At 36.1% G+C, this 26,245-nt stretch overlaps 1 protein-coding gene across 2 annotated transcripts in view; it reads left to right on the forward strand.

The window, feature by feature from the left end:
* Positions 1-324: 324 nt before the first annotated feature.
* The window catches only part of CCDC148 (coiled-coil domain containing 148), a 253,107-nt gene continuing 227,186 nt past the window's right edge, over positions 325-26,245 (forward strand). For both annotated transcript variants that reach the window (XM_058715202.1, XM_058715203.1), the window contains exon 1: positions 325-439. The gene's annotated coding sequence lies outside the window, so the exon portion shown is untranslated. The remainder of the gene's footprint in view (positions 440-26,245) is intronic.

Here is a 26,245-nt window from a genome sequence, read left to right on the forward strand (position 1 = left end):
GCTCGCCGCCAACGCCATTGGTCGGAAGGAGAAGGCTGGCCCTCCCTATTGGCCCGGCCCTCATATTGAACGGGCCAATGCGAACTGCGGTTTCAGGTCGCCATAGAGACCGATGCTGTTAAGAGCGAGAGGGCCTGAAGAAGGTGGGGAGTGAGGCTGGAGGTGTCTCAGGAGCGGGAGGGGGTGTAGGGAAGAAATACAGGGAGATTCCCGCGTGCTGGCTCTGACACCTGAGGCAGCTTGCGCTTCGGCTTCCTGTCAACCCCAGCTGTGCGTGACAGGGTTTGTCCCTCATCTCACCTCAAAGGCAGGAACAGCTGAGCCCTTGTACGAATCCATGAGAACCTAGGAGTGGGCATTTCACTTTTCCTGCGTCGGGGGAACTCCCTGAGGCCTTGACCTTTGACCTTTGACCTGTGTGCAGCTTCTGCTACTCCAGGTGAGTTTGCTCCCTATCTCTTAATTCGCTGCTTCTTCCTGACGTCACTGATCCACCTGAATTCTACGTGTTTTTCCGAACCACTCCCCTTTCCCTGGGGCGGATCTTGCCTCAAAATTCTGGGTTTAAAAACTTAATGCCTAACCTAAAGGAGACTCAAAGATTTCCTTTGAATGATATTTTAGTAAGGAACTGGCTGACGTATAATATGTTGGATGTCATCGAGTCGTCACTTAAATGTGTTCCCTGCTTTTCCAAGCAAGCCTCTAATCCCTCCATTGAAGGGTATTTATGAAAGACCCACCTGTGTGTACATTCCACACTGTGAGCGTGGCAGGTGCATGCTCTTTCCCCTCAGTTTACCCAGTGGGGAAAAACAGGTGATAAAGTCAGTTCTTCATGCGTTCCGATGATCTCAGAGAGTAAAGGAAATAGATTGCAGTTGATTGAAGTTTTCTGGGTATCTTCCAGTTTGCCTCTAAATTTTATGAAGGAATGAACTGAGTTATGGAATCAGTACACAGAAAAATCTTGAGCTTTAATAACAGGTTCTATGCTTTCATTTGGTCACTTTGTGCTAGCTTGTCAATACTGATTGTTTTTTGTAAATAACTTTCATAGTTAAATGTTGGCTATTCAAGTGGGTCTTCATGAAGACATTAGACTTTTAAGCATTATACTGCTCTATCAGGTAGCCACTGATGTTCTTAGGTTCCTTCTTTTGGTGATTTTGCCATGTTAGTAAGATGTAAGAATATAATGCTTATGTTACTGCCTCTTAAGTTGGAGGGACCATATTTTGCAAAAAAGCAGTTAGGATTTTGGAAATTACAAATATTTGTTGAGAGAAAGAGATTAATGTGTGTGCAAGGTACATATATCTAACTACTGTGCTGAATTTTAAGTTGAATAATATGCTTTGCTATTAGTTTTTATCTTGCTATAATTGAAAATTGCAAAAAATAGATAAGACTTGTTAATATGGTATCTTGATTGGAAAAACACCTCTTACAATTTGTAATAAAATGGAAACTTCGTTGATAATCTTATGCAGGGTTGAAGTGCAGAACAGAACAGTTGGACATGTGAGCGTTCCCCCAAATATTTCCAGAATTGGGAAGGAATCAGCAGGGACCATAGAGCCTTGCCATCCTGGAAGTTTGCTCATCATGCCTTTCATTTCTGGCTCTTGTGTGTGTGTGTTTGGAAAATGAAAAAAGTAAAATGCAAATTCTTATAAGACTTATTTTTATTAAATTTTTTTTAATGTTTGTTTATTTCTGAGAGAGAGAGAGACAGAGCATGAGCAGGTGACAGGCAGAGAGGGAGACACAGAATCCAAAGCAGGCTCTGGGCTCTGAGCTGTCAGCACAGAGCCTGATGCTCGGCCTGAACCCACAAACCGTGAAATCATAACCTGAGCCGAAGTCGGACGCTTAATGGACTGAGCCACCCAGGTGCCCCAAGACTCATTTTTAATGTACTAAGATGAGGCCAATGATTTGGTTTAAAAACATTTTTTAATAATAGTGAATGAGAAGAACATGGGAAAAATAACATTAATATTTCCTTTTTTCTTGCCTTAGGCTAGCATAGAAAGAAGACAACAAGAATTAATTTTTTTACTCCAATAATCTTTTCTTTTTGTATTTTTCTCAGATCACAAGTGTGATGAGTATTTTGATATTGTGTATTCCATGTTTGTAATGATTAAAATCTTACTAAAATCTACCATGAACAAGGTCCCCTAAAATGTCACTATCATTATTATTAATTATTGTTATTATTATTATTATTTTGTAATTCTTATACTCAGTTGAAAGTACTACCATGCATTGCTGGACAAGTTTACAAAATCACTGTGTTCCACTAAGAGTTCTAGGCTCTCCAGACTTGGCTGGGTCTTCACTGATTCTCTAAACTCCTTTCCTCAATGAGGAGGGTGATTATCCAGGGTACTTCTCTCAAACCTGTCCTATTTCTGCTTTCCTCAAGCCCCCCCACTGTACTTTGTCTTCTTCCAGTTCTTTAAGTGATCTTGCCTCATATTTGGCTGAGACATCCATCATGGAGTTCCTCTATTTTAACCTTCCTAACACTCAGTCTCCGTTTTTACACTTGATCACTTACTTAAATCCTGCTGAGAAGAGGTGCCCCTCTTCTGTGCTAAACCCATACTCTATTTCTGCTTCGGAACATGGACCATATTCTCTCCCCAGGATTTTGCTCCATTGATTGTAAATTTCTCTCTTACATCGTATGTTATGTTCTCTCCTCCAAAAGTTTTCCTTACATGTTATGCATATCTGACCCTTTGTGAAACCACCTTCTTTGAAACCTACCACCCTTTCCTCACCTTCTTTTCACCAAAAAACAGTCTGAAGGAAATTTATTAAGGCTTTTCTTTTTTAACCTCCAGTATGCTGGCCCTTGAATACAACTAAAAAGATTCTGAAGATTGTGCGTTTTCTCCTCAAAATCATAACCCATTTTGCCAGTAAAGTTCTCTCCTACAAAAAGGGCCTTTTACTTGCTAATTGCAGTGCCTTACTTCCAGATTTCCAGTGGAGGGTGGAGACCATTGTCTCCCAGTCTGAGGTTCCATATAAGTGCAAATGAACAACTTGAGAAGAGGAAGCATTTAACCTGCTAGCCACACCACTTTGGCGGGTCTAACTGATGGGAAGTAGAGGTGGGAAGCTGGGGGTTGGGGGGGCGGGCAGGGCTCTGCTCATGCTGATGGTTGGACCTAAGGCAAAGTTCAAAAGACTAAAAAGGTTTGGTGAGCACCACCTTCAAGAACAAAGTAAACAGAAATCAAAGGGAATTTTCACTTACCATCTCAGAAAGAAGTCAATGAGAACCATCATGATTATGAAAACTTTGTACCTTTCTGATGTTTATTTTCATATTAGCTCACCATGATTAATATTCCTGAAAAATCATAGAGGCAGCAAAGAAAGGGGAAGAGCAGAAACACTCTCCTTTCTTATTCTTGGATGCCTACGGAGAAGGTGGGAGCAGTAAATATAAGAATTCCAAAAAACACACTAATTGATAGTTGCTTTTTTTGTTTGTTTATTTTTAAAAGGAATGTTAAAACAGAGGCAGGTGGCAAATGAGGGAAAGAGAGCAGTGGAATAAACTGGTCCTGGGAATGGCTGCTATAAATAATAGTTCTGCTCAGGATTGACTGACTGTATGCCACCTCCAGACCATTCTCTGAATATGCAAATCCTCCCCTTAGAGGCCCAATCCAATACCTCTAAAGCCTTTTCTGAAAATTTCCTCACCTTATCCACCTCTGGAGAGAATGATTTCTGCCTTAGTATTTTATAGTGGCACTTAATACACTCTACCCCATGGTGTAGTTATTTGTGTGAGCCTTCTCCCATAGAAGATAGGATACAGTAAGAGTCATGACTGTAACTTCCATAGTGCTTTGGACTACTAAATTGTCCCTCACACTAAGAAAAGCCACCATTCATTAATCCTTTTTTAGTCTTTGGAAGAATTTGACTTCTAACAATGAAATTGTAGGATCAGTAATGTTGGGAGGTACTTAGAAAAAGATGGGACTGGAGGTTCAGTGTAGAAAAAGTGAGATAATGTATGGCAGAGCAGCATAGAGGTTTCTGTCATGTAGCCACCCAAGAGAGAAAAGCCTTAGATCTTATCTCTGTGAGGACCTATCTCTACCCCTCGGTGAGGTGGGGTGGGGGGGGTGGGCAGTGTGAGAAGGACTGGCTGTACATGCTTTGGCATGAAGTTATCCTATTCAGAGTTAAGGCCATAAAATTTGGTGTATTGAGAAAAACAGTTGAAACTCAGCTTTGTCAAGCAGATTAAATAAGGGCTACCTACATTTTTTTTTCATCTGAAACATCCAGGTTGCTCTGATTCTTTTGTTGTTGTTGTTGTTGTTGTTGTTGTTGTTTGAACACAGTGGAATCATGAGAATTTAACAACTTTATAAAATAAGAAAGGGATCAAACATCTGGTAAATGTAATAGACATGTTTCTAAGTACCTATATCCACAGCCCTTGAAGTATGCAGCCCTGCAAGCCTCATGACCTAGTAGCTGGCCATGGTTCAGCCCGGTGGAGACCTGATTCAAATGTGACCAGTTTATTATAGACCATTGACCATACCCTATAATAGTGCCAATCAGATTCTTCTCTTAGAAATTTGAAATTAAGAGAACAAATACAGAGAGAACTGCTGTGTTGGCCCTTATGTTTTCTGGGATCCTATTCTCCTCACAAGGCTAGAACACACTTCATTTTTTTTTTTTTTAATTTTTTTTTCAACGTTTTTTATTTATTTTTGGGACAGAGAGAGACAGAGCATGAACGGGGGAGGGGCAGAGAGAGAGGGAGACACAGAATCAGAAACAGGCTCCAGGCTCCGAGCCGTCAGCCCAGAGCCTGACGCGGGGCTCGAACTCACGGACCGCGAGATCGTGACCTGGCTGAAGTCGGACGCTTAACTGACTGCGCCACCCAGGCGCCCCATAACACACTTCATTTTTTAGTACTCCATGAGCTTTCAGTTTCTTAGAGTCACCCCTCACACATTCTTTTCCTGGTTTGCCTTTAGTGAGTCTGTCTCTTACAATAAAAAGGTTTTGTGACAATATTATGCAAATATTTGACAACAGAACATATATTATGACCATCTTGTTGGACTATGAAGAGCAACAAATAAAAAATGAATGATCCAAATATTTCCTAAGTTGGATAAAAGAGCTTTGTTTAGTGTGATGTCTATTCCTCCCCACTCCCCAAGCTCAAAGCCTTATATTCCTCAACGCTTAGTTCTTCTCCTGTGAAACTGGGAGCAAGAGAAGAACTTCAAGAATATGAGCAATGTGATTGCTTTTTCAAGGTAGAATCATTTACCATGCCATTGGTAGAGGAAGAAAATAATAGAATTTATATATATTTCATACATGTATAATAATTTTTTAGAAACCAGGCTAAAAAATAAAAATAAGGTAGGAAAATTTACCAGAGATATCAGTGGCACCACAGCTCAGGGGAAACAGATTCCGAAGTCTAATTTCCAGCAAATAATTAAAAAAAAAAATTCTCAGAAGGAAAACCAAGCTTGATCCAATATTACTGTAATATTTTAGCTGAAGTATCCAATTTTCAACAAAAATATTTGAGACATGCAGAAAGAAAGAAAGAAAGAAAGAAAGAAAGAAAGAAAGAAACAGGAAAGCATAATCTAAATTTAGAAAAATAGGTAGCCAATGTTCATGCTGTGTGGTTCCACTTGTTGGATTTAGTAGGCTAAACAGCTACTATAAATACATTTAAAACCTTAAAGGAAAAATAACAAATAGGGACTCTCAATAAAGAAAAAGAAACTATAGAAAAGGAATGGAGGGGTGTGTGAGTGGTGCAGTGGGTTAAGCGTCCAACTTTGACCTCACTGCTCATGAGTTTGAGCCCTGCATGGGGCTGACAGCTTGGAGCCTGGGGCCTGCTTCAGATTCTGTGTCTCCCTCTCTCTCTGCCCCTCCTCCACTCATGCTGTCTCTCTCTCTCAAAAATAAACATTAAAAAAATGAATAAACATTAAAAATTAAAAATAAAAAAAATAAAAAAGGAATGGAAACTACGTAATCTGAGGAATAGAAAGGAAAAAAAGTTTGAAGAAAAATGAATAGTGCCTCAGAAACTTATGAGACAACTAGGAGTACAAGAAAGAAAGGATGGGGGACCCTGGGGTACTTGGTCAGTTAAGCACCCTACTCTTGATCTTGGTTCAGATCATGATCTCATGGTTCATGGGATCCAGCCCTGCATCAGTCTCTGCACTGACAGTGCTGAGCCTGCTTGGTATTTTCTCTCTCCCTTACTCTCTGCCCCTCTCCCACTTGCTTGCATATGCACATACTCTCTCTGTCTCTCTCCAAATAAATACATAAATCTTAAGAAAGAAAGAAATAACAGAGTGATAGAAGGATATATAAAAATATTTGAAGAAGCAGCAACCTAAAATTTCCCAAATTTTATAAAAAACTTAATCTATGGATCCATGAAACTCAGTAAACCCTCAATAGAATAAACATAAGAGGAATCAAAACTAGATATATCATCATCAGATTGCTGAAAGACAAAGACAAGAAAATTTTGAAGCAACAAGATCATTATGTAACAATGAAGTAACAATTTATTATGTACAAGGAGAAACCCACAGTAAAATTAACAGCTGACTCCTCATCAGAAACAAAAGAAGCCAGAGAACAATGGAAGAATAGATTCAAAGTGCTGAAAGAAAAACCTATCAGTCAAGAATTCTAGATCAAGCAAAAACAGTCTGTCAAAAATTTGGTGATCATAAATGGATGATCATAGATGGATAAATAGATCATAGATGGAAAAATGGATCATAAATGGATCTATGTTGGAAGTATACTAATTACTAATGGTACCCATATATCTTTGAGTGAAGCCTAAAGCAGAAGTCTGTCAGACAGATAGATGCAGGGCACTTGGCAAGTCAACAATTTCCATTTGTAAAGTAGCTCTTGACTCAGTGCCAACCCCAGGACGTCAAATGATCACCACAACAATATGTTGTATGAAGTACTGGATTTGAAGTTATTTTCCCTAAATTTTGTGAAAATATGACTTCGTTATTTTCTTAACTCCAGAGCTCTGTCTCTGTCAGAAAGGTGGCAAGAAGCCGATTAGAACGGTAGAGGAGAGGACATATATCATACACAAGCGCTTTCCTTATATCCTATTCTCCTACCGTGGCACCTGGCCCTTCCCATTCCTGTGTCCCTGTTTCTTTACGTACCAGGTCAGCTAACTCTCATCACCGGGTTTCCACACAGCTGGTTATAACTTCTGTGCATCTCTGGGGTTGAACTAGGGGGATAAATCAATAGCATCTGCTTGTTATTATCTTATCAGAAACCACAAGTCAAGAATGGCTATATTTTTAAAAATAAGAAAAAATGATGAAAATAGATGAAGTTAAGGCAACTGACAAGATACAACACCGATTCATGATAAAAATGTCCAACGAACTAGCAATAGAAGGGCACTTCCTTGATGTGATAGAGTGCATCTATGAAAAACCTGCAGCTATCATCACATTTGTGACAAAAGACTGAATGTTTTCTCTTAAGATTGAGAATGAAATGATATCTACTCATATCCTTTTTTATTCGACACTGTTCTGGAGGTTTTAGCCATTGTAACAAGGAAAGAAAAATAAAGTCGTAGATTGGAAAGGGAAATTTAAAGCTGTCTTTACTTACAAATGATGTGACCCTATACATAGAAAATTCTGAAAAATATACAACAAAAGTAATACTAGAAGTAGTAAATGAATTTAACAAAGTCACAAGATACAAGATAAGTACATAAAAATCAGTTATATTTTTATAAAATAGGAATTAGCAATTTGAAAACAACTTGAGAAACAGTTCCATTCATAACACAGAAAATAACATGATACCTAGGAATACATTTTTACAAAGTATAAGAACTCTGACCTATCGATTCAATGTGATCCCTACCAAAATCCCAGCAAATACTTTATGTAGAAATTGATAAGCCAGTCTTAAAATGTATATACATAGGAACAATACCAAAAACAGCAACAGAATAGGAAGAATTAAAATATCCAATTTCAAGATTTACTATAAAGTTGCAATAATAGAACATAATATTGGCATAATAATAGCCATGTAGGTCAATGAAATAGAATTGAAGGTACAGAAGTAAGACCTTACATTTACGATCAATTGGTGTCCAGCAAAAAATGCCAAGGTAGTTCAATGGGGACTGGGGTGTCTCTTCAAGGAATGCTGCTGGGATGGGGCACCTGGATGGCTCAGTCAGTTAAGCATTGGGACTCTTGACTTCGTCTCAGGTCATGATCTCCCAGTTCGTGAGTTTGAGCGCCGTATCGAACTCTGCACTGACAATGCAGATCCTTCTTGGAATTCTCCGTCTCTACCTGTCTCTCTGCCCCTTCCCTGCTCATGCTCTCTTTTTCTCTTTCAAAATAAATAAATAAGCTTAAAAAATGCTACTGGAATAATTGGACATCCATGTGCAAAATAATGAACTTATACTCTTAAGCCATACAGAAAAATGAACTCAATATACATCATACACCTAAGAACTAAAATAGTAAGACTTCTGTAAGAACTATTAATTATGTAAGAACTAAAATTATAAGACTTCTGAAAGAAACATAGTACAGTATTTTTGTGACTTTGCTTTAGGCACAGATTGCTTGGATATGATACAACATCATGATCCATAAAAGAAAAAATAAATTGAACTTAATAGAAATAAAGGTTTTTTAAATAAAATTTTGGTTTTTCAAAACAACAAGAAAATGAGAAGATATGCCATAAACTGGGAAAGAATACTTTCTTTTTTCTTTTCTGTTTTTCTTATAAGTTTGTCTTTTTAGTAATCTCTATACCCAATGTAGCGTTCAAATTTTCAATCCCAAGAACAAGAGTTGCATGCCTTTTGACTGAGCCAGCAAAGCATCCCGAGAAAGAATATTTTCTAATCATCATCTGATAAAGGTCTTATATCTAGAATTTATGTAGAACTTCTAAACATCAAAACTAAGAAAGCAAGGAACTCAATTTAAAAATGTGCAAAATATTTGGATAGACATTTCACCAAAAAGTTATACAAATCATCACACGAAAAGATACTCAACATGATTAATCATAAAGGAAATGGACATTAAAAACACAACACAACTGTACAACCACTAGAATGGGTATAAGACAAAAGATTAATAACACCAACCTATTAATAATACCAAGTGATGACAAGGATGTGGAAAACTGGAACTATCATAAATTATGGGTTAGTATACCCAACTCTGGAAAACCATTTGACAGTTTCTTTCAAATATAAATATAAACTTACCATGTGACTCAGCAATTCTACTTCTAGATTTCTACTCAAGAAGTAAAACGTGTCCACACAAAGATGTTTACATCAATAATATCAGCATTTTTCATAATAGGAAAATACTGGAAATAAAATGTCAATCAACTAATGATTAAATAAAATGTGGTACAATAGAATGCTATTCAACAATAAAAATAACTGTGGATACATGCTACAACATGGATAAACCTACATTATATTATGCCAAGAGGAAAAATCCACAAGAGGCCACATGTTTTATGATACCATTTGTATGACATTTCCAAAAAAGGAAAAAAAATATAGAAACAAAAAGCAGATCAGTGATTACCTTGGGCTGGGACCAGAAGATTGAATCCAAGTGGCTATGGCATAACTTTTTCAGGTCATGGAAATATTCTAGAACTGAATGATGGTGATGGTTGCACAATTATACATTTATTAAAAATCACATTGCATGCTTATAATGGATATATATTCATGGAATATAAATTATGTCTCAATAAAACTATCGCAAGCAAAAACTTTAAAAAATGACATAGGCACATCTTAAAACTCTCATATATGATCACTTAGTAAATTTGGAAACAATTCTCTTTTTTAAAAATGTTTTAATGTTTATTTATTTATTTGAGAAAGAGAGAGAGAGAAAGAGAGAGAGAGAGAGGGAGATCATGAGTGGGGGAGAGGCAGAGAAAGAGGGAGAAACAGAATCCGAAACAGGTTACAGGCTCTGAGCTGTCAGCACAGCACCTGATGCTGGGCTCTAACTCGTGAACCACGAAATCATGACCTGAGCTGAAGTTGGTCGCTTAACCAGCTGAGTCACCCAGGTGCCCTGGAAACAATTTTCTAACGTGACAGAAAATCTTCCCAACAGCATTTCAGTGGATTGAGACCCCAGGTTTTAAACATTAAAGGAAAAAAAAAAAAAAAACTTCAGGGAGAACTGATTGATAGAGAAGTCAGAAATTTGTCAGAGAAAAATACAACCTTAGTATAAGTATTAGATGGAGTTGAAATTTGAGTGTTATAATTGAGTACATGAAGCCAAGTTTGTATTTCTTCCATATCTTTTTGTGATATCTATCTTAGCTTTTATAGCCCTTATAGCCAAGCATGGGAATAAAATGATCTTAGACTTGAATCCTTCTGTTATCAGATATTAAACCATGATTTTCAAGGTAATGCAACATTTATCACAAAATTCCCACTAAAATTTATTTAAATTATCAGTACCATATATTTCAATACATCTTTTTTGGTACTTGTGTATTTTCTTATATTTGTGTTTTATAATTTATATAATGTTAGTATGGTATTACATTTAAAAAACTTATAATAATGTTTAATAATAGAGATATGTGATTGATAATGTTTGAAGGGGAGACTTCAGTTTTTTTATTTTATTTTTTAAAGTTTATTATTTATGCATGTACGTATGTATGTATTTATTTATAAGAGAGAGAGAAAGAAAGTGAGTGAGGCAGGGACAGAGAGAGAGGGGGACAGAGGATCTGAAGCAGGCTGTCTGCTGTCAGCCCAGATCCTGATGTGAGGCTTGAACTTACAAACATGAGATTGTGACCTGAGCCAAAGGCAGACGTTTAACCAATTGAGCCACCTAGGTGCCCCAAAGAGACCTCAGTTTTAATAGAATATATTTAGATAAAATGTACCTTCGTTCCCTGTTGTTTTGGTTTGTTTCTGTTGCTTTTTTAGTTTTTCTGTATTGTCTACCTCAGGTGGTAGGAATAAATCTTTGGAAGACTACATTCTAATTTTTTGGTGTTTTCTTTGTCTTGAAGATCAGTTAGATCATTTACCTCTAACAAGTCACATTTGAATTTTTAACATCATTAGAGACAATAATCATAACTGTGGTCCAACTTGAGAGAGGTCAATGAAATCTTGAGTTGTATTGAGAAGTTTATTCTTTTGACATAGCCAAATGATATAAAAGTGAGACATATATAACAAAAATACACTAGAAAGAAGGCCATGGAAATTGCCATAAAGTAGAGAATTTGAGATAAGAAAAAAAAATTCCATCCACACAGAATTAATTCACTTTTATGGTCAGTAGAAAACCTGATTTCAAAATTCTAGGCTTTCAATGATTTACTATTTGGCTTTGGAAAACTCATTTTTTTTTCCACTGACTGCCCCACATTAGTGAAAATGAGATATAACATACTTCTCCATTCTCACAAACATTACTCATTAACTTTTAAACTTAAAAAAGGTGAAATACATAAAATTCTGAACTTTTAGTATGAGTATACTACTGTGCCTATATCTGACCATTAGTATTGGGGTCTTTGGTATCTAAGAATTTATCTAAGAAGAGGTCTCCTTATTTCTACTTTACTTCAGCTTTCCTTTTTGCTTTCTCCCTTCTAGTTCTCAACAGGTAAAAAATAATAATAATTATTATCATAGTCTGAAATACCATAGAAACCAACCATCAGCATTTTATTAATTTATTAATCTTTTTTTTGAAGCCATTATAAACAGTTTCTCATAGGCTTATGTTAGGAGGTGTATCATAATCTCATGGTCAAATATACTTAAATTATAATATGTTCATCTAGTGTTTACTTCAATTATCAGTTTTCTAGAATTATAGAATTTTAAAGCTGGAAAGAACATTAGAGATCATAAACCAGCACTAAAACTGGCTATATAACTCTCAATTAAGATTCTTTCCATCCAACCTTTTCAATTTCTCTAGTAAAGAAGAAATTTATATGATTTGGACATTTCACTGTTTGCCATATATATGCACGTGACTAAATTTTTCAAAGCTAAAATAGGGGCACCTGGGTGGCTCAGTTAGTTAAGCATCTAACTCCTGGTTTTGGCTCAGGTCATGATCTCATGGTTCCATGAGTTTGAGCCCAACGTCAGGCTCTATGCTGATAGTGTGGAGCCTGCTTGGGATTCTCTCTCTCCCCCTCTTTCTCTCTCTCTGCCCCCACCCCCATGCTCTCTCTAAACAAACAAACAAACAAACAAACTTTTTAAAAACAAATTAAAAAAAAAACAATTAAAACATTTTTCCAAAGCTAATTTCAATTTAAAGATTTTTATAGATTTTTATATGTTATGTTTTAACATTAGAGGTAAAAAATATGCATTTATGCCAAGAATTCTCTTCCTTGCATTTATAAATGACTACTTTATCTACACTGCTCTTCTACAATATTATTTGTGAAGAGATGATAACTTAAGATATTTGTACTTAATCTTCAACATGTATGCTCTGTAATTATTTTTTATGGTCCAGAAATTGAGTCAAAACCATGTCAACCACCACATCTATATTTTAAAAGCTGACAAAGTGTGTTTGATATAGTTGGTGGAAGAGGATTGAACTCAAAGTCAGGAGATCTGGCTGAGTTTTATCCTTGCCTATGCTACCTGCTTCTTCTTGTCTTGGCCAAGTCATTTAATCTCTCTTGTGTTTACTGATCTGTAGAATGTAACAGTCACACTAAAATCTTCTCTGGGCTTAGGTTAATTTGTGCATAAAGTGAAATGCTGCATGATCTCATTCTAAATCTTGGCTTGGTTTTCTTTATTTTCTCGAAGGAAATTTACCAAAAGTGTTTTTATCACTTTGCTATAGTCATTGGAATTTGTTTTTTTCTCATAAACTGTCTTTGAATATACTTCTTTCTCTTTCTTGGTTCAATATCTGCCTCTCCCCTTAACTCCAGTTATATTTTGCCTTCTTTTTGCTCCTTCTAGAAACTTACCTTTACCCTTAGGGAGCAAGTCTCTATTAAGAAAAAAAGATGATAGAGGTCTACTTGTATGCATGTTGAAGAGCACTGCCTATGAGTTAATCTCCCTTCACTGGCAGGGAGTAGCACAGACAGCTAGGTGTATGGACTCTAAAGCCTGGGTATGCATCTGGTCTCTACCACTCAGTAGCTATATGATCTTTACCACAGTTTCCTATTCTGAAAAATGGGAACAACAGTGTTGCTTAAATGTTATTTTGAGAATTAAGTCAATCAAAATAGATAAAGCTGTTGGCATAGTGCCTGGCTTGTAAGAAACTGCTCAACAAATGTTCACAATTATTGCACCTACTCTATAGACCCTCATAAAGTGGTAAACACTTTAGCACAGCTGGAAGAGGAAAGGATAAAGCTGAGGCAGGGGAATATTTCTGGGTGAATTGAATGGTGTGTTTTTACAGTTCAGGGCCTTTTGTGACAACATTCTTTATTTCCTACTCCTTGCCCTTTTCATCCTACTGGGATGTAAATGTTGGGCAAAAGTATGATGAAGAGGAAGATTGACACCATTTATTGGTGATGTCTCTTATTTAATTTGCAGGAATGGCTACCAATGGCAACTTTTTCCTTCAAGTAAATTATCTATTTGAATTGTGATTTTGTTTTGTTTTGTTTTCTGCCAGCATTTTGAACTGGCATGCCATAATTGTTATACTCTGAAACATTAAAGAAAAAAGCCCAAGAACTGTCCTTTGGGCAGGTCTATTTATGTAATGCTCCATTTGAGAAATAGCACTGGAAAAAACTGTTCTTAGCAAAGAATGTTAATTGATGAAAACATTTCTTTGCTAACAATCTAAGGGAAGCAATCTGTTCTTAGCTCTTTAAACCACAAAATAGATTTAGCCATTCATGAACAAAAGCCAATTATTTATTTTCAATACTACCTTTAACAAATCTTGTTTTTTGATAACGGAGCTCTTTTTCTATTCTCTATCAAAGTAGATTTTAAAAATATAACCACTCTTTTAATAAGAAAAAGACAGCCAGATCTAATAGCAAGATTATCATGTGGTACAAAGCATATTTTCCACCTTAATATTTAACTACGTGAGCTTTTTAAATAGGGAGGGGCTTATCCATTTTGATTAAGGAGTCTATTATACCTGATGTTCTGTAGAGCTAGCGTAACAAATATGTGATATGAAAAAAAGCACAAGAGATGATTTGGGTGAGAGGAGAAAATTTATAGTGTTTAGAAAATTATACTGCATATACCTGATGTGGACATGGAAGATATTGAATCTGGATAAATCAATGAGTATTTCACTTTTCCTCATGGTTTTGTAAGAAAGAAGGAAAGGATTAGTACATGTATTTTGTCAGGTCATAAACATTATTTTTGAAGTTCAAAAATAAATATATCAACAAAAGTAGAAATTAGAATTCCCAAGCCATAGGATGTCACTTGGCAAAAAATATGCCTTTTAATAAAACATCTTCAGCATATTTTTATTTCAAATACTAGTATAAGAGAAAAACTCATGTATTACATGATCATGTAGAAAAGTGATACACAACACAGTAACAACAACAAAAAAAAACTGATTAAAAAATGAGTAGAGGAACTAAACAGACATTTTTCCAAAGAAGATATACAAATGGCTAACATATACATGAAAATGTGCTCAGCATCACTAATCATCAGGGAAATGCAAATCAAGACCACAATGAGATATTACCTCACAACTCTCAGAATGGCTATCATTGTGAAGACAAGAGATAAGCATTGGTGAGAATGTGGAAAAAATGTGTACTGTTGGTGGGAATGTAGATTGGTGCAACCATTATGGAAGGCAGTATGGAGGTTCCTCAAAAAGTTAAAAATAGAGCTACCACCTGTTTCAGATTCTGTGTCTCCCTCTCTCTGACCCTCCCCCGTTCATGCTCTGTCTCTCTCTGTCTCAGAAATAAATAAACGTTAAAAAAAAAATTTAAAAAAAAATAGAGCTACCATATCCAACAATTCCACATTTTGATATCTATTCAAAGGGAAAAAAATCACTATCTTGAAAAGATATCAGGAGCCATCAAGTTCATTGCAACATTATTTATAATAGCCAAGATATGGAAACAACCTAAGCATCCATCAAGGGATGAATGGATAAAGAAGTCATACACACACATGCACACACACACACACACACACGCCAAAATATTATTCAGCCATAAAAAAAGAAGGAAATCCTGCCATTTGAGACAACATGGGTGGACGTTGAAGGCACCAACACTGAGTGAAATAAGACAGGAAAAGATAAAAACTGTATGATCTCATTTAAATGTGGAATCTAAAAGGTTAGAATTCACAGATACAGAGATCAGACTGGTGGTTGCCAAAGCAAGGGAAGAGGGCAAAATGGGTGAGGGCCTCCAAAGATAGCAACTTTCAGTTATAAGATTAATCAGTACCGGGGATGTAATGTACAACATGGTGACTAAAGTTTAAAATACTCTATTGTATATTTGAAACTTGCTAAGAGAGTAGATCTTGAAAGTTATCATATGCACGCACAACATTTCTATGTGAGGTAACAGATGTTAACTGAACTAATCGTGATAATCATTTCACAATACATACATATATCAAACCATCATGCTGTATACCTAAAACAAATACAATGTTGTATGTCGATTATATTTTATTAACTGGTTAAAATTTAATAAAAATGGTTAAATGGTAAATTTTATATATATTTTACCATAATAAAAATTTATATTGTTATCACTCTTACTAGTAAAAAGAAGCTACAATTACATAAGAAAAAATAAAGAAGTCAATAGATGTTCCAGGATATATAAGGTAACTAAGTTCTGTGCTTATTCTGCAACCTTCTAATTAGATATTTCTGATTTATTTTGGATTTTTTGGTGTGATATTTAGCTTATAAATGTAACGGTTAATATAATTAGGTCTGAGAATCTCATCATTTTGCTTCTTTTTTTAGGGTTTTTGTTTTAATTAAAAAACATTTTTAATGTTTATTTTTGAGAGAAAGAGAGAGAGACAGAGACAGAGACAGAGCGTGAGCGTGAGCGGGGGAGGGGCAGAGAGCGAGGGAGACACAGAATCTGAAGCGGCTCCAGGCTCTGAGCTGTTAGCGCACAGCCGGATGTGGGGCTTGAACGCATGAACTGTGAGATCATGACCTGAGCTGAAGTTGGACGCTTAACCGACTGAGCCACCCAGGTGCCTCTAGGGTGTTTTTTTGTTTGTTTGTTTGTTTGTTTGTTTTGTTTTAATGTTTACTTCTTTTTGAGAGAAAGAAAGACAGAGCACAATTGAGGGCAGGGTAGAGAGAGAGGGAGACAGAATCTGAAGCAGGCTCTAGGCTCCGAGCTGTCAGCACAGAGCCCAACATGGGGCTCAAACTCACTAACTGTGAGATCATGACTTGAGCCAAAGTTGGATGCTTAACTGACTGAGCCACCCAGGCACCCCTCTTCATTTTGCTTCTTATGTATTGTACATTTATATTTTTCACAGTTTAATTTGGCCAAATGATAGCTCTAGAAATGAAAATCCCATTTTTATTAGGACCCATGTAAGAGATGTTAAGGTTGCCCTAATTTGTCCAAATTTAGGGCTGTATGCTAATCCACTCACATCAGGATTGTATTAGTACTTCAGATTTTGTTCCAAGTTCTCCTTCCATGAGATCTTTGGATGATCTGCTAATATAGCACATAGGAAATGATTCTCATTGTTAAGCATATTGCATTTACTTTTTACTAGACTACTGAACATCCATCAGAAATGAGCAGCCTGAAGTAGATTTGTAGTCATTTTTATTTGCACCATAATAACTAATACTTACATAGCATTTATGTATGCCTGACACAGTTCTAAGCACTTCATTTATATCATTTCGTCTCTATAAGAACTATATGAAGTACGTATACTGTTATTATCCTCACTCTATAGTAAATTATGGCACAGATAAATTATTGTACTTGTTCAAAATTACTCAGCTTCTAAATGGCAGAGCTGGGATTTGAACCCAGGTGTTCTGGTTCTGGAGTCTGGCCTTAATGCACTGTATTACATGAAAGACTTAGAGTTGAGTTTCTAAGTTCCAAATTATCTAATTTCCTGATAGATCTTTATTTTTTTTCCTGTTTCATATTTCTCTTCTCTTTAAATATTGAACATTAGGACGGAGATGAGTTGTATTTTTAAAGCAACTTTATTGAGGTGTAATTTACATAAAACAAAATGTACCTATTTAAAACTTTTTATTTTAGAGAGAGAAAGTACAAGTGGGGGAGAGGGGCAGAGAGAGAAAGAGAGAATTGCAAGCAGGCTCCATGCTCAGTGCAGAGCCCAATGTGAGGCTTGAGCCCATAACCCTGGGATCATGACCTGAGCTGTAAATCAAGAGTCAGATGCTCAACCAACTGAGCCACCCAGATAACCCAAAAATGTACCTCTTTTAAAGTATGGTTTGATAGATATTGGTAAACCAATCACCCTTATAAGTACCAATGCAATCATTTCTCTCATTTCATAAATTTTCCTTACTGCCCTTTGCCCGGCAACAATTGATCTGGGTTTTGTCATTACACATTAGATTTATTTCATTTAAATGGAAGCAATACAACATGTTTCTCTTTTGCGTCTGACTTCTTTCACTCAGCATAGTGATTTGAGATTCAGCCATATTGTGTGTATCATTAGTTCATTCCTTTTTATTGCTGAGTAGTGTTGTATTATATGTATATACTACAATTTGTTTATTCATCTACCTATTGATGGACATTGAATTTCAGTGTTTGGTTATTATGAGTTAGCTGCTATGAACATTTGTGTACAAGTCTTTGTGTAAGCACACATTTATATTTCTCTTGGAATTGGTGGGCCTTATGGTAAGTTTATGTTTAACTGTTGAAGAAACTGCCAGCGTTTTCCAAAGCAGCTATACCATTTTATATGTCCATCGGTAATGTATGAAGTTCCATTTGCTTTATATTCTTGTCAGCACTTGGTACTGTCAATGTTTTAAATTTTAGCTACTCTAATGTGTGTCATGGTATCTTATTGCGGTTTAAATTTGCATTTCCCTGATGACTACAGATGTTAAACATCCTTTCATGTGTTTGTTGGGCATGTATGTATCTTCTATTATGAGGCAACTGTTCAAATAATTTGCCTTTTTAAATTGGGTTGTCTTACTATTGAGCTATAATGTTTTTACATATTCTGGATACAGGTTCTTTATCAAATATACTTAACACAGATATTTTCTCCTAGTATTTTGTTTGTAATTTAAGTTCCTGGATAGTATCTTTTGAAGAGCAAAAGTTTTAATTTTTATTAAGTCCACTGTATCAACTTTTTTCTTTTATGGTTTGGGCTGTGCTGCCTTATGTGATAATTCATTGCCTACATTCAAAGTGATGAAGGTTTATGTCAGTTTTATTCTAGAAGTTTTATAATTTTACCTGTTGTATTAATGTTAATGTATGGTATAAAGTAAGGCTTGACTTTCATTTTTTTTCCAGTAGATATCCAGCACCATTTGTTAAAAAAGACCATCCTGTCCTCACTGAATTTATCGGCATAGATTTTTCAAAATCAACTGAATATAAAACTAAAATGAGCTATCATTTTATATCCATTAGGATGGCCATTATTAAAAAAGGTGAAAATAACCCCCTAAATAACAAGTGTTGGCAATGATGTGGAGAAACTAAAACCGTTGTGGACTGTTGGTGGGAAAGTAAATAGTGCAGCTGCTATGGAAAAGTCAATTTCTCAAAAAATTAAACATAGAATTACCATATGACCTGGCAATTCCACTTGCAGGTATATACCCCAAAGAGGTGAAAGCAGGGACTCAAACAGATTATTTGTATACCCATGTTCACAGCAGCATTATTCACAATAGCCAAAGGTGGAAGCATCCCAAGTGTTCATGGAAGGATGAATGGATAAACAAAACGTGGTATATGCATATAATGGAATATTATTCAGCTTTGAAAAGTAAGGAAATTCTGACACATGCTACATGGATGAATCTTGAAGACCTAACGTTAAGTGAAATAAACCAGTCACAAAAGGACAAATATTGTATGATCCCACTTATATGAGGATATGTAGAGCAGTCAAATTTATAGAGACAGGAAGTAGAATGGTGATTTCTAGGGGCCAGAGGGGAGGGCAAGGGTGAGTTGAATAAATATGGAGTTACAGTTTGGGAAGGTGAGAAAATTATGGAGATGGATGGTGGTAATAGTACACAACAATGGGAATGTACTTAATGACACTCAAAAATAGTAAATTTTATGTTTATATATATCTTACCACAATTTAAAAAATCAACTCACCATATTTGTTGATTTCTAGACTTTCTTCTGTTTCGTTGATCTATATGTCTATCCTTAAACCAAAACCACAATGTCTTGATATTTGTATCTTTTATAGTAAGTCTTAAGATGAGATAGTTAAGTTCTCCAAGTGTGTTCTTCCTGTTCAAAATGATTTTGGCTGTTCTAAGTCTTTTGCTTTTCTGGAAAAATTTAAAATCAGCTTTCAATTTCTATTTTTTAAAGAAGCCAACTTAGGAAGTTTATTGGGATGGCATTACATTTCATATTACTATCGGGAGAACTGACAATATCATCAAGTTTTTGAACCATTAATGTAGTATATCTCCTCTTTTATTTGGATTTTCATTAATGTCTCTTGGGAATATTTTCCAGTTCTTAAGGGAGGGGAGTGTCAGAAGGAGAGGGAGAGAGAAAATCTTAAGCAGGCTCCATGCCCAGTGCAGAGCCAGATGAGGGGCTTGGCTCTATCTCATGACCTTGAGATCCTGACCTGAGCTGAAATCAGGAATCTGACAGACTGACTGAGCCACCCAGGTGCCCCATTTTGATGCTATTTTAATGGTATTTTTAATTTCATTTTTCAGCTGTTCATTGCCAATATGTAGAAACACAATTGAATATTGTATATTGTTCTTATATCCTATGACTTTGCTAAACTCACATATCAATTTCAGTAGGTTTTGTTTGTTTATTACTTGGTATTTTCTATAGGTACAATATGCTGTCTTTGAATAAAGACAGTATTAGTTCCTCTTTCCAAAGTCTCTGCATTTTATTTTCTTCTGTTATGTGTGCTTGTGAAGACCAGAACAATGCTGACTAGGAGTTGTCAAAGTATACATCATTGCCTTATTTATGATTTAGAATGAAAAGCATTCTTTTACCTTGCAATATGATTATAATTATAATTTTTTTTCAAATGCCCTTTATCAGGCTAAAGAAGTTCCTTTGTATCAAAGTTTGTTGAAAGTTTCAATTATGAGGTGATGTTAAATTTAGTCAAATATATCTGCATCCTAAGATGATCAAATGTTTTTTCTGCTTTATTTTGTCAATATCCCTAATTTGATTGATATTCAAATGTTAAACCAACACTACATTCCTAGGATTAACATCACTGGGTCAAGTCTACTATTCTTTTTTTTAATTTATTTTTAAATTTTTTTAAATGTTTATTTTTTTTAATGTTTATTTATTTTTGAGACAGAGAGAGACAGAGCATGAACGGGGGAGGGTCTGAGAGAGAGGGAGACACAGAATCTGAAGCAGGCTCCAGGCTCTGAGCTGTCAGCTCAGAGCCCGACGTGGGGCTCGAACTCACGGACCGCGAGATCATGACCTGAGCTGAAGTTGGAGGCTTAACCGACTGAGCCACCCAGGTGCCCCTTAAATGTTTATTTTTGAGAGAGAGAGAGAGAGAGAGAGAGAGAGAGAGAGAGAGAACGAACGAGCATGAGCAGGGGAGGGGCAGAGAGAGAGGGAGACACAGAATGTGAAAGAGGCTCCAGGCTCTGTTCTGACAGCTCGACGTGGGGCTTGAACTCCCGAAACTTGAGTTTATGACCTGAACTGAAGATGGACACCCAACTGACTGAGCCACCCAGGTACCCCCAAGTCTACTATTCTTTATGTATATTTTTGGATGTAATATGCTGTTTATTGAGGGTTTTTTTGTTTTTGTTCTGAGGAACATTGGTCTTTAGTTTTCCTGTAATTTCATTTTTGGTTCTGGTATTAGGGTAACGCCAACTTTTTAAAAAGATTTGGAGGGTGCCTAGGTGGCTCAGTCAATTAAGTGTCTGACTCTTGATCTTGACTCAGGTCATGATCTCACCCTCTTTGAGTTTGAGCCCCAATCAGGTTCTGTGTTGCACAGAGCCTGCTTGGGATTGTCTCTCTCTCTCTCTCTCTCTCTCTCTCTCTCTCTGCCCCTTCTCTGCTCTCTCTCTCTCAAAACAAATAAATAAAATTATTTTTTTTTAAAAAAGATTTGGTCTGTGTTCCTTCTTTAAAGTCTGAAGGAGTTTGGTTGGGATTAGCATTATTTTTTCCTTAAAAGATTAATAGAATTTACCAGTAGAATGATCTGGCTCTGGAAGTTTGTCCTTCAAGGGTTTTTTTTTTTTTCTTTTCTTTTCAACAACTAATATAATTAATTTAATAGGTATGCGGCTATTTGGGTTTTCTATTCTTCAATAATCTTTCATAATTTACGTCCTTCAGTAATTTGTACATTCTATATATGTTGAATTTCTTGGCATAAAGTTGTTGATAATATATTCTCTTATTATCTTTCAAGGTATATATTGTCTGTAGTTATGGCCCTTCTTTCATTTCTGATATTGATAATTTATATCTTTCTGGTTTTTGATCAGTCTATCTTGTGATCTTCTCACCTTCCCAGTGGTTCATACTTCAGTGCCTTATACCCCCACCCTATCCAGTTGTGCTGGTCAGAAACTAGGGAGAGAGCTTCGACAGCTTCTTCTCCCTTATTCCCCTACTGTCCCTAGCTGTATACTCTCTTCATCAGCAAATCTTGCTGTCTTAAATTTTATTGACTACATCCATTTCTTACCATTGCCACTGAATTGGTACAAGCCAAATATCGCCTCTCACCTGACCTATTGTAACAGTCCCTTAATTGACCTCTGTATATCCCCTCTAATCATTCTACCCAATATCTCAGGCTAGAGTGATCTTCCAAAACGCAGTCTACACATGTTACCTGCTTCCTTAAATCTCCTCAATGGATTCTCACTGGTCTTAGATAAAGAAACTAATCCTAAACCAGGCCTAAAAGGCCCTGCGTACCTCTCTTTTTCTGTCACCATAAGACCCCTCATTCTATTTTCCAGTCATACTGGCTTTTTTTCAGTTCTTGGGAGATTTCACCTTCCTTCTTGCCATAAGATCTCAGCAAATGCAATTATCTTTTTTGGAATGTCCTTTTTCACGTTCGAATCATCCCCTTCTCCAGATTAATTCTGATTTATCTGTAGATTTTAGCTCCTATCACTTCTTCAACACAGCCTTCCTTAACCTTTAAACATGTACTTTGTGTATAATTGTAGAAAACTACTTATGTCACTACCACTTTATCCCCAGTGGAAATAAGCATGTCTCCAGCATTAGTCACTACATAAATATTTATTGAACAAATGAGTCAATGATTGCCTTCTTATTTTTATAGAATTATGAACATGATAGATCCTAAATGAATATTGTTGACCACTTTATGAGTTATTGCCTAATATGCATCATTTCATATATTCTGAATGACAGTTTATTTATAGCCTCTAAAAAATGAGGTTCATATTTCATTGAAAATAATAGCATAGAAGAATTTAATTTCACATAGACTTTCATTACGAGGGTAATTTTTTTCTTTTTAAAAATATGGTTGAAAGATTCACCTCCTGGTTGCTGTTTGTCATTTGTACTTCTATGGGGAAAAGGCCTACTTCCAAAATATTTCAGTCAGTTTTCAACTGTATAGATTGTGTAAATTTTATAAAGGAGGCAACACTATCCTCCTGTAATAGTATTAGGTAGTTCTGACATCTCTCCCTCTCACACACATACTCTTGAGCACCAGATACTTACATTGCCAATACATTTTCATTGTCCAGTTTAGCTACCATTTATTGTCTTGTATATTCCTAGTTCCATGTTCAGTATCATGAAGCTTCAAAACAAGTATCACTAATAATGCAACATGCATTAGTAGTACTATTTTACACATTAAAAAAATAAGTGAATTACTGAAAGTCATTGTAAGTGCCAGGGCCAGGATTTGCAAAGCCCCAAAACCTATACTGTCCCTGCTACTTCTTCATGAGACAATTCTTGATTATATCATGGAAAATTGAGAGTTGACTTCAGATATGTCTGTTCCTTGTACTTTGTGATATCAAATTCATTTAAAGGATTACCTTGTAAAAATGTTTTCTTTAAATTTCTATGACTCATTCTTAATATAACCTTTTTATAGTGATTAAATTTTCATAGAGCTATTTCATGACTTTATTGTTAGGCATTGTGATTTTCAATTCTTTGGAAAGCAATAGAATTATTTTGATACTTGCTGTTTCCAAATATTAAAACGTCAGGAATTTAAGCCTTTTTGCTCAATTAGTTAGAACATGATCTTGATATCGATCAGCATATAATTCTATTGACCTTCTGCAGAAAAACCTAGCCGAAAGCTAAAACTAATGCCACTGCTGGCTCACATTTAGGGTATTATCTTCTCTAATTGTGAAAAACAACACACAGAGCCAAGTTTATATTCTGCTTCTATATGGCCCTGAAAAAATTGAACAAGAAATGATTTTTATAACTCTTTTCATTCTTTTAAAAAGTTAAAATGTATGTTTTCTCTTAGGGTGTATCTATTCAGTTGCTAACTCATTTGTTCATGTGACATTTATTGAGAGCTTCTTACATGTTAGGTATCATTCTAGGAGATAAAATGATAAATAAGACAGACAAAATGTTTTCCCCATAGAGATTCTACTATAGTGGGGAGAAATGGACAATCAAATAAGTGGTGAAAACTAATAAGAACATATAAGGGAATTCTGATAAAGAGGCTTGAGGAAATTATGAGAGGTTTATTTTGGATAGGATGGTCACATAAAGTCTTTTTGGGGGAAGTGACATTTGAACCAAGGCGTGAACTATGAGAAGGAGCCAGCCATTTGAAAAGCTGTAAGAACTACTTTCCAAACATATGCAACAGACCTAGAGGTAGGAACAACCGCGAGAGGTACTAGGAACAGAAAGAAGGTGCTGCTAGAACATGATTTATAATGCTGGGAAAAGAGGATTTCAAATAAACCTAAAGTTACTATCAGTTTCTTCTGAAATAACATTATTGATATTATATTTGCCTTAAAATTAACTTTATCTCCCTGGAACAATTTATTAATTGAAACATATATTAGTATAATATTTTAAGTTGACAGGTTCCTTAGAAATTATGTAGGCCAACCTCTTCATTTTATTTTATTTAAGTTTATTTATTTATTTGAGAGAGAGAGACAGACAGACAGACAGTGAACATGAGCAGGGGAGGGGCAGAGAGAGAGAGAGAGACCCAAGCAGGCTCTGCTTTGTCAGTGCAGAGCCTGATGCAGGGCTCAAATCCATGAACCTGAGCCAAATCAATAGTTGGATGCTCAACTGACTAAGCCACCCAGTAGCCACAATCATTGACCACATTTTTTTAACTATAAGAGCAGAATAATGCCAATGTTGACTTAGTATCTATCTTTCATTTGACTTTCATTGTACCATCTGTAGAGGTTTTTTATCTGGTGTTTTTACATTCTAAGGAATACACAAATGGGCTTTGAGATTCTATTTTTTTTTATTTTTATTTTTTAACGTTTATTTATTTTTGAGACAGAGAGAGACAGAGCATGAATAGGGGAGGGTCAGAGAGAGAGAGAGGGAGACACAGAATCTGAAACAGGCTCCAGGCTCTGAGCTGTCAGCACAGAGCCCAACGCGGGGCTCGAACTCATGGACTACAAGATCATGACCTGAGCCAAAGTTGGATGCTTAACCGACCGAGTCACCCAGGCACCCTTTTTTTATGTTTTTATTTTATTTTTTTTAATGTTTATTTATTTTTGAGACAGAGAGAAACAGAGCATGAATGGGGGTGGGCTTTGAGATTCTATTAACCCTCTGAAAAGTTGCACATTTGTTGTGCTTATGAGTATCATTTCAGCTCCTCTAAGAAATAGACATCAAGATGGGTTTAGGCAATTTATGGGAAAATGTCTGTGGAGGATATAAGAGAGGGAGCAGAATAAGTAGCAACAGACCACGAGACAGGTCTGACATCTGTGAAGGGAGAAAGGGAAGGAAGAATTGGGTAAAAAGTCTCAAACATCACTACAGTTCCAGGAAAGTGTCAGTCATGTTGATGAGGAATCCCTGTGGAGAAGCTACTAATTTGAGGTATCTTTTGTCCAGCAGAAAGCCACTGGCACTTGTGTCCCTGCCGTGCTCAGTTATTTGCTGCAAGCAGCCCCAGGGGAAATGTGGTTTGCTGTGAACACTATCAAGGATCCAGGGGGGGCAACAGTTGGGACTGTCTATCAGCTCTGCTCCTGGCAGCAGTGCACTGGAAGGAGACTGAATACTGCATTTCCAAGAACATCACACTAGGCTCATGTGTTGCTTTTGTCATATTGTAAAAAATGCGGTTCCCCCCCATAAGCTCAGGACCTCGGACTATTCTGGCACCTAACTGATTAAATTGTGGCCCTTAGAGAATGCAAACTCGTGCAGCCACTGTGGAGAACAGTATGGAGTTTCCCCTAAATATTAAAAATAGAAGCAATCACTCTCCTGGCTATTTACCCAAAGAATATGAAAATAGTAATTTGAAGAGATACATGTACCCCTATATTTATTGCAGAATTATTTATAATCAAATTATGGAAGCAGCCCAAGTGTCCATCGATAGATGAATGGATAAAGAAGATGTGGCATATATACAGTGGAATATTAGCCATAAAAAAATAAAAAAGAATGAAATCTTGCCATTTGCAACATCATGGATGGATCCGTAAAGTATAAAGCTAAGTGAAATAAACCAGTCAGAGAAAGACAAATACCATATGATTTCACTCATGTGGAATTTAAAAGACAAAATGAACAAAAGAGAAAATAAGAGACAAATCAGAAAACAGACTCTTAGGTATAGAGAACTGATAGTTAC

This window comes from Neofelis nebulosa, chromosome 2, assembly GCF_028018385.1.
Source record: "Neofelis nebulosa isolate mNeoNeb1 chromosome 2, mNeoNeb1.pri, whole genome shotgun sequence".
Lineage (NCBI taxonomy): Eukaryota > Metazoa > Chordata > Mammalia > Carnivora > Felidae > Neofelis > Neofelis nebulosa.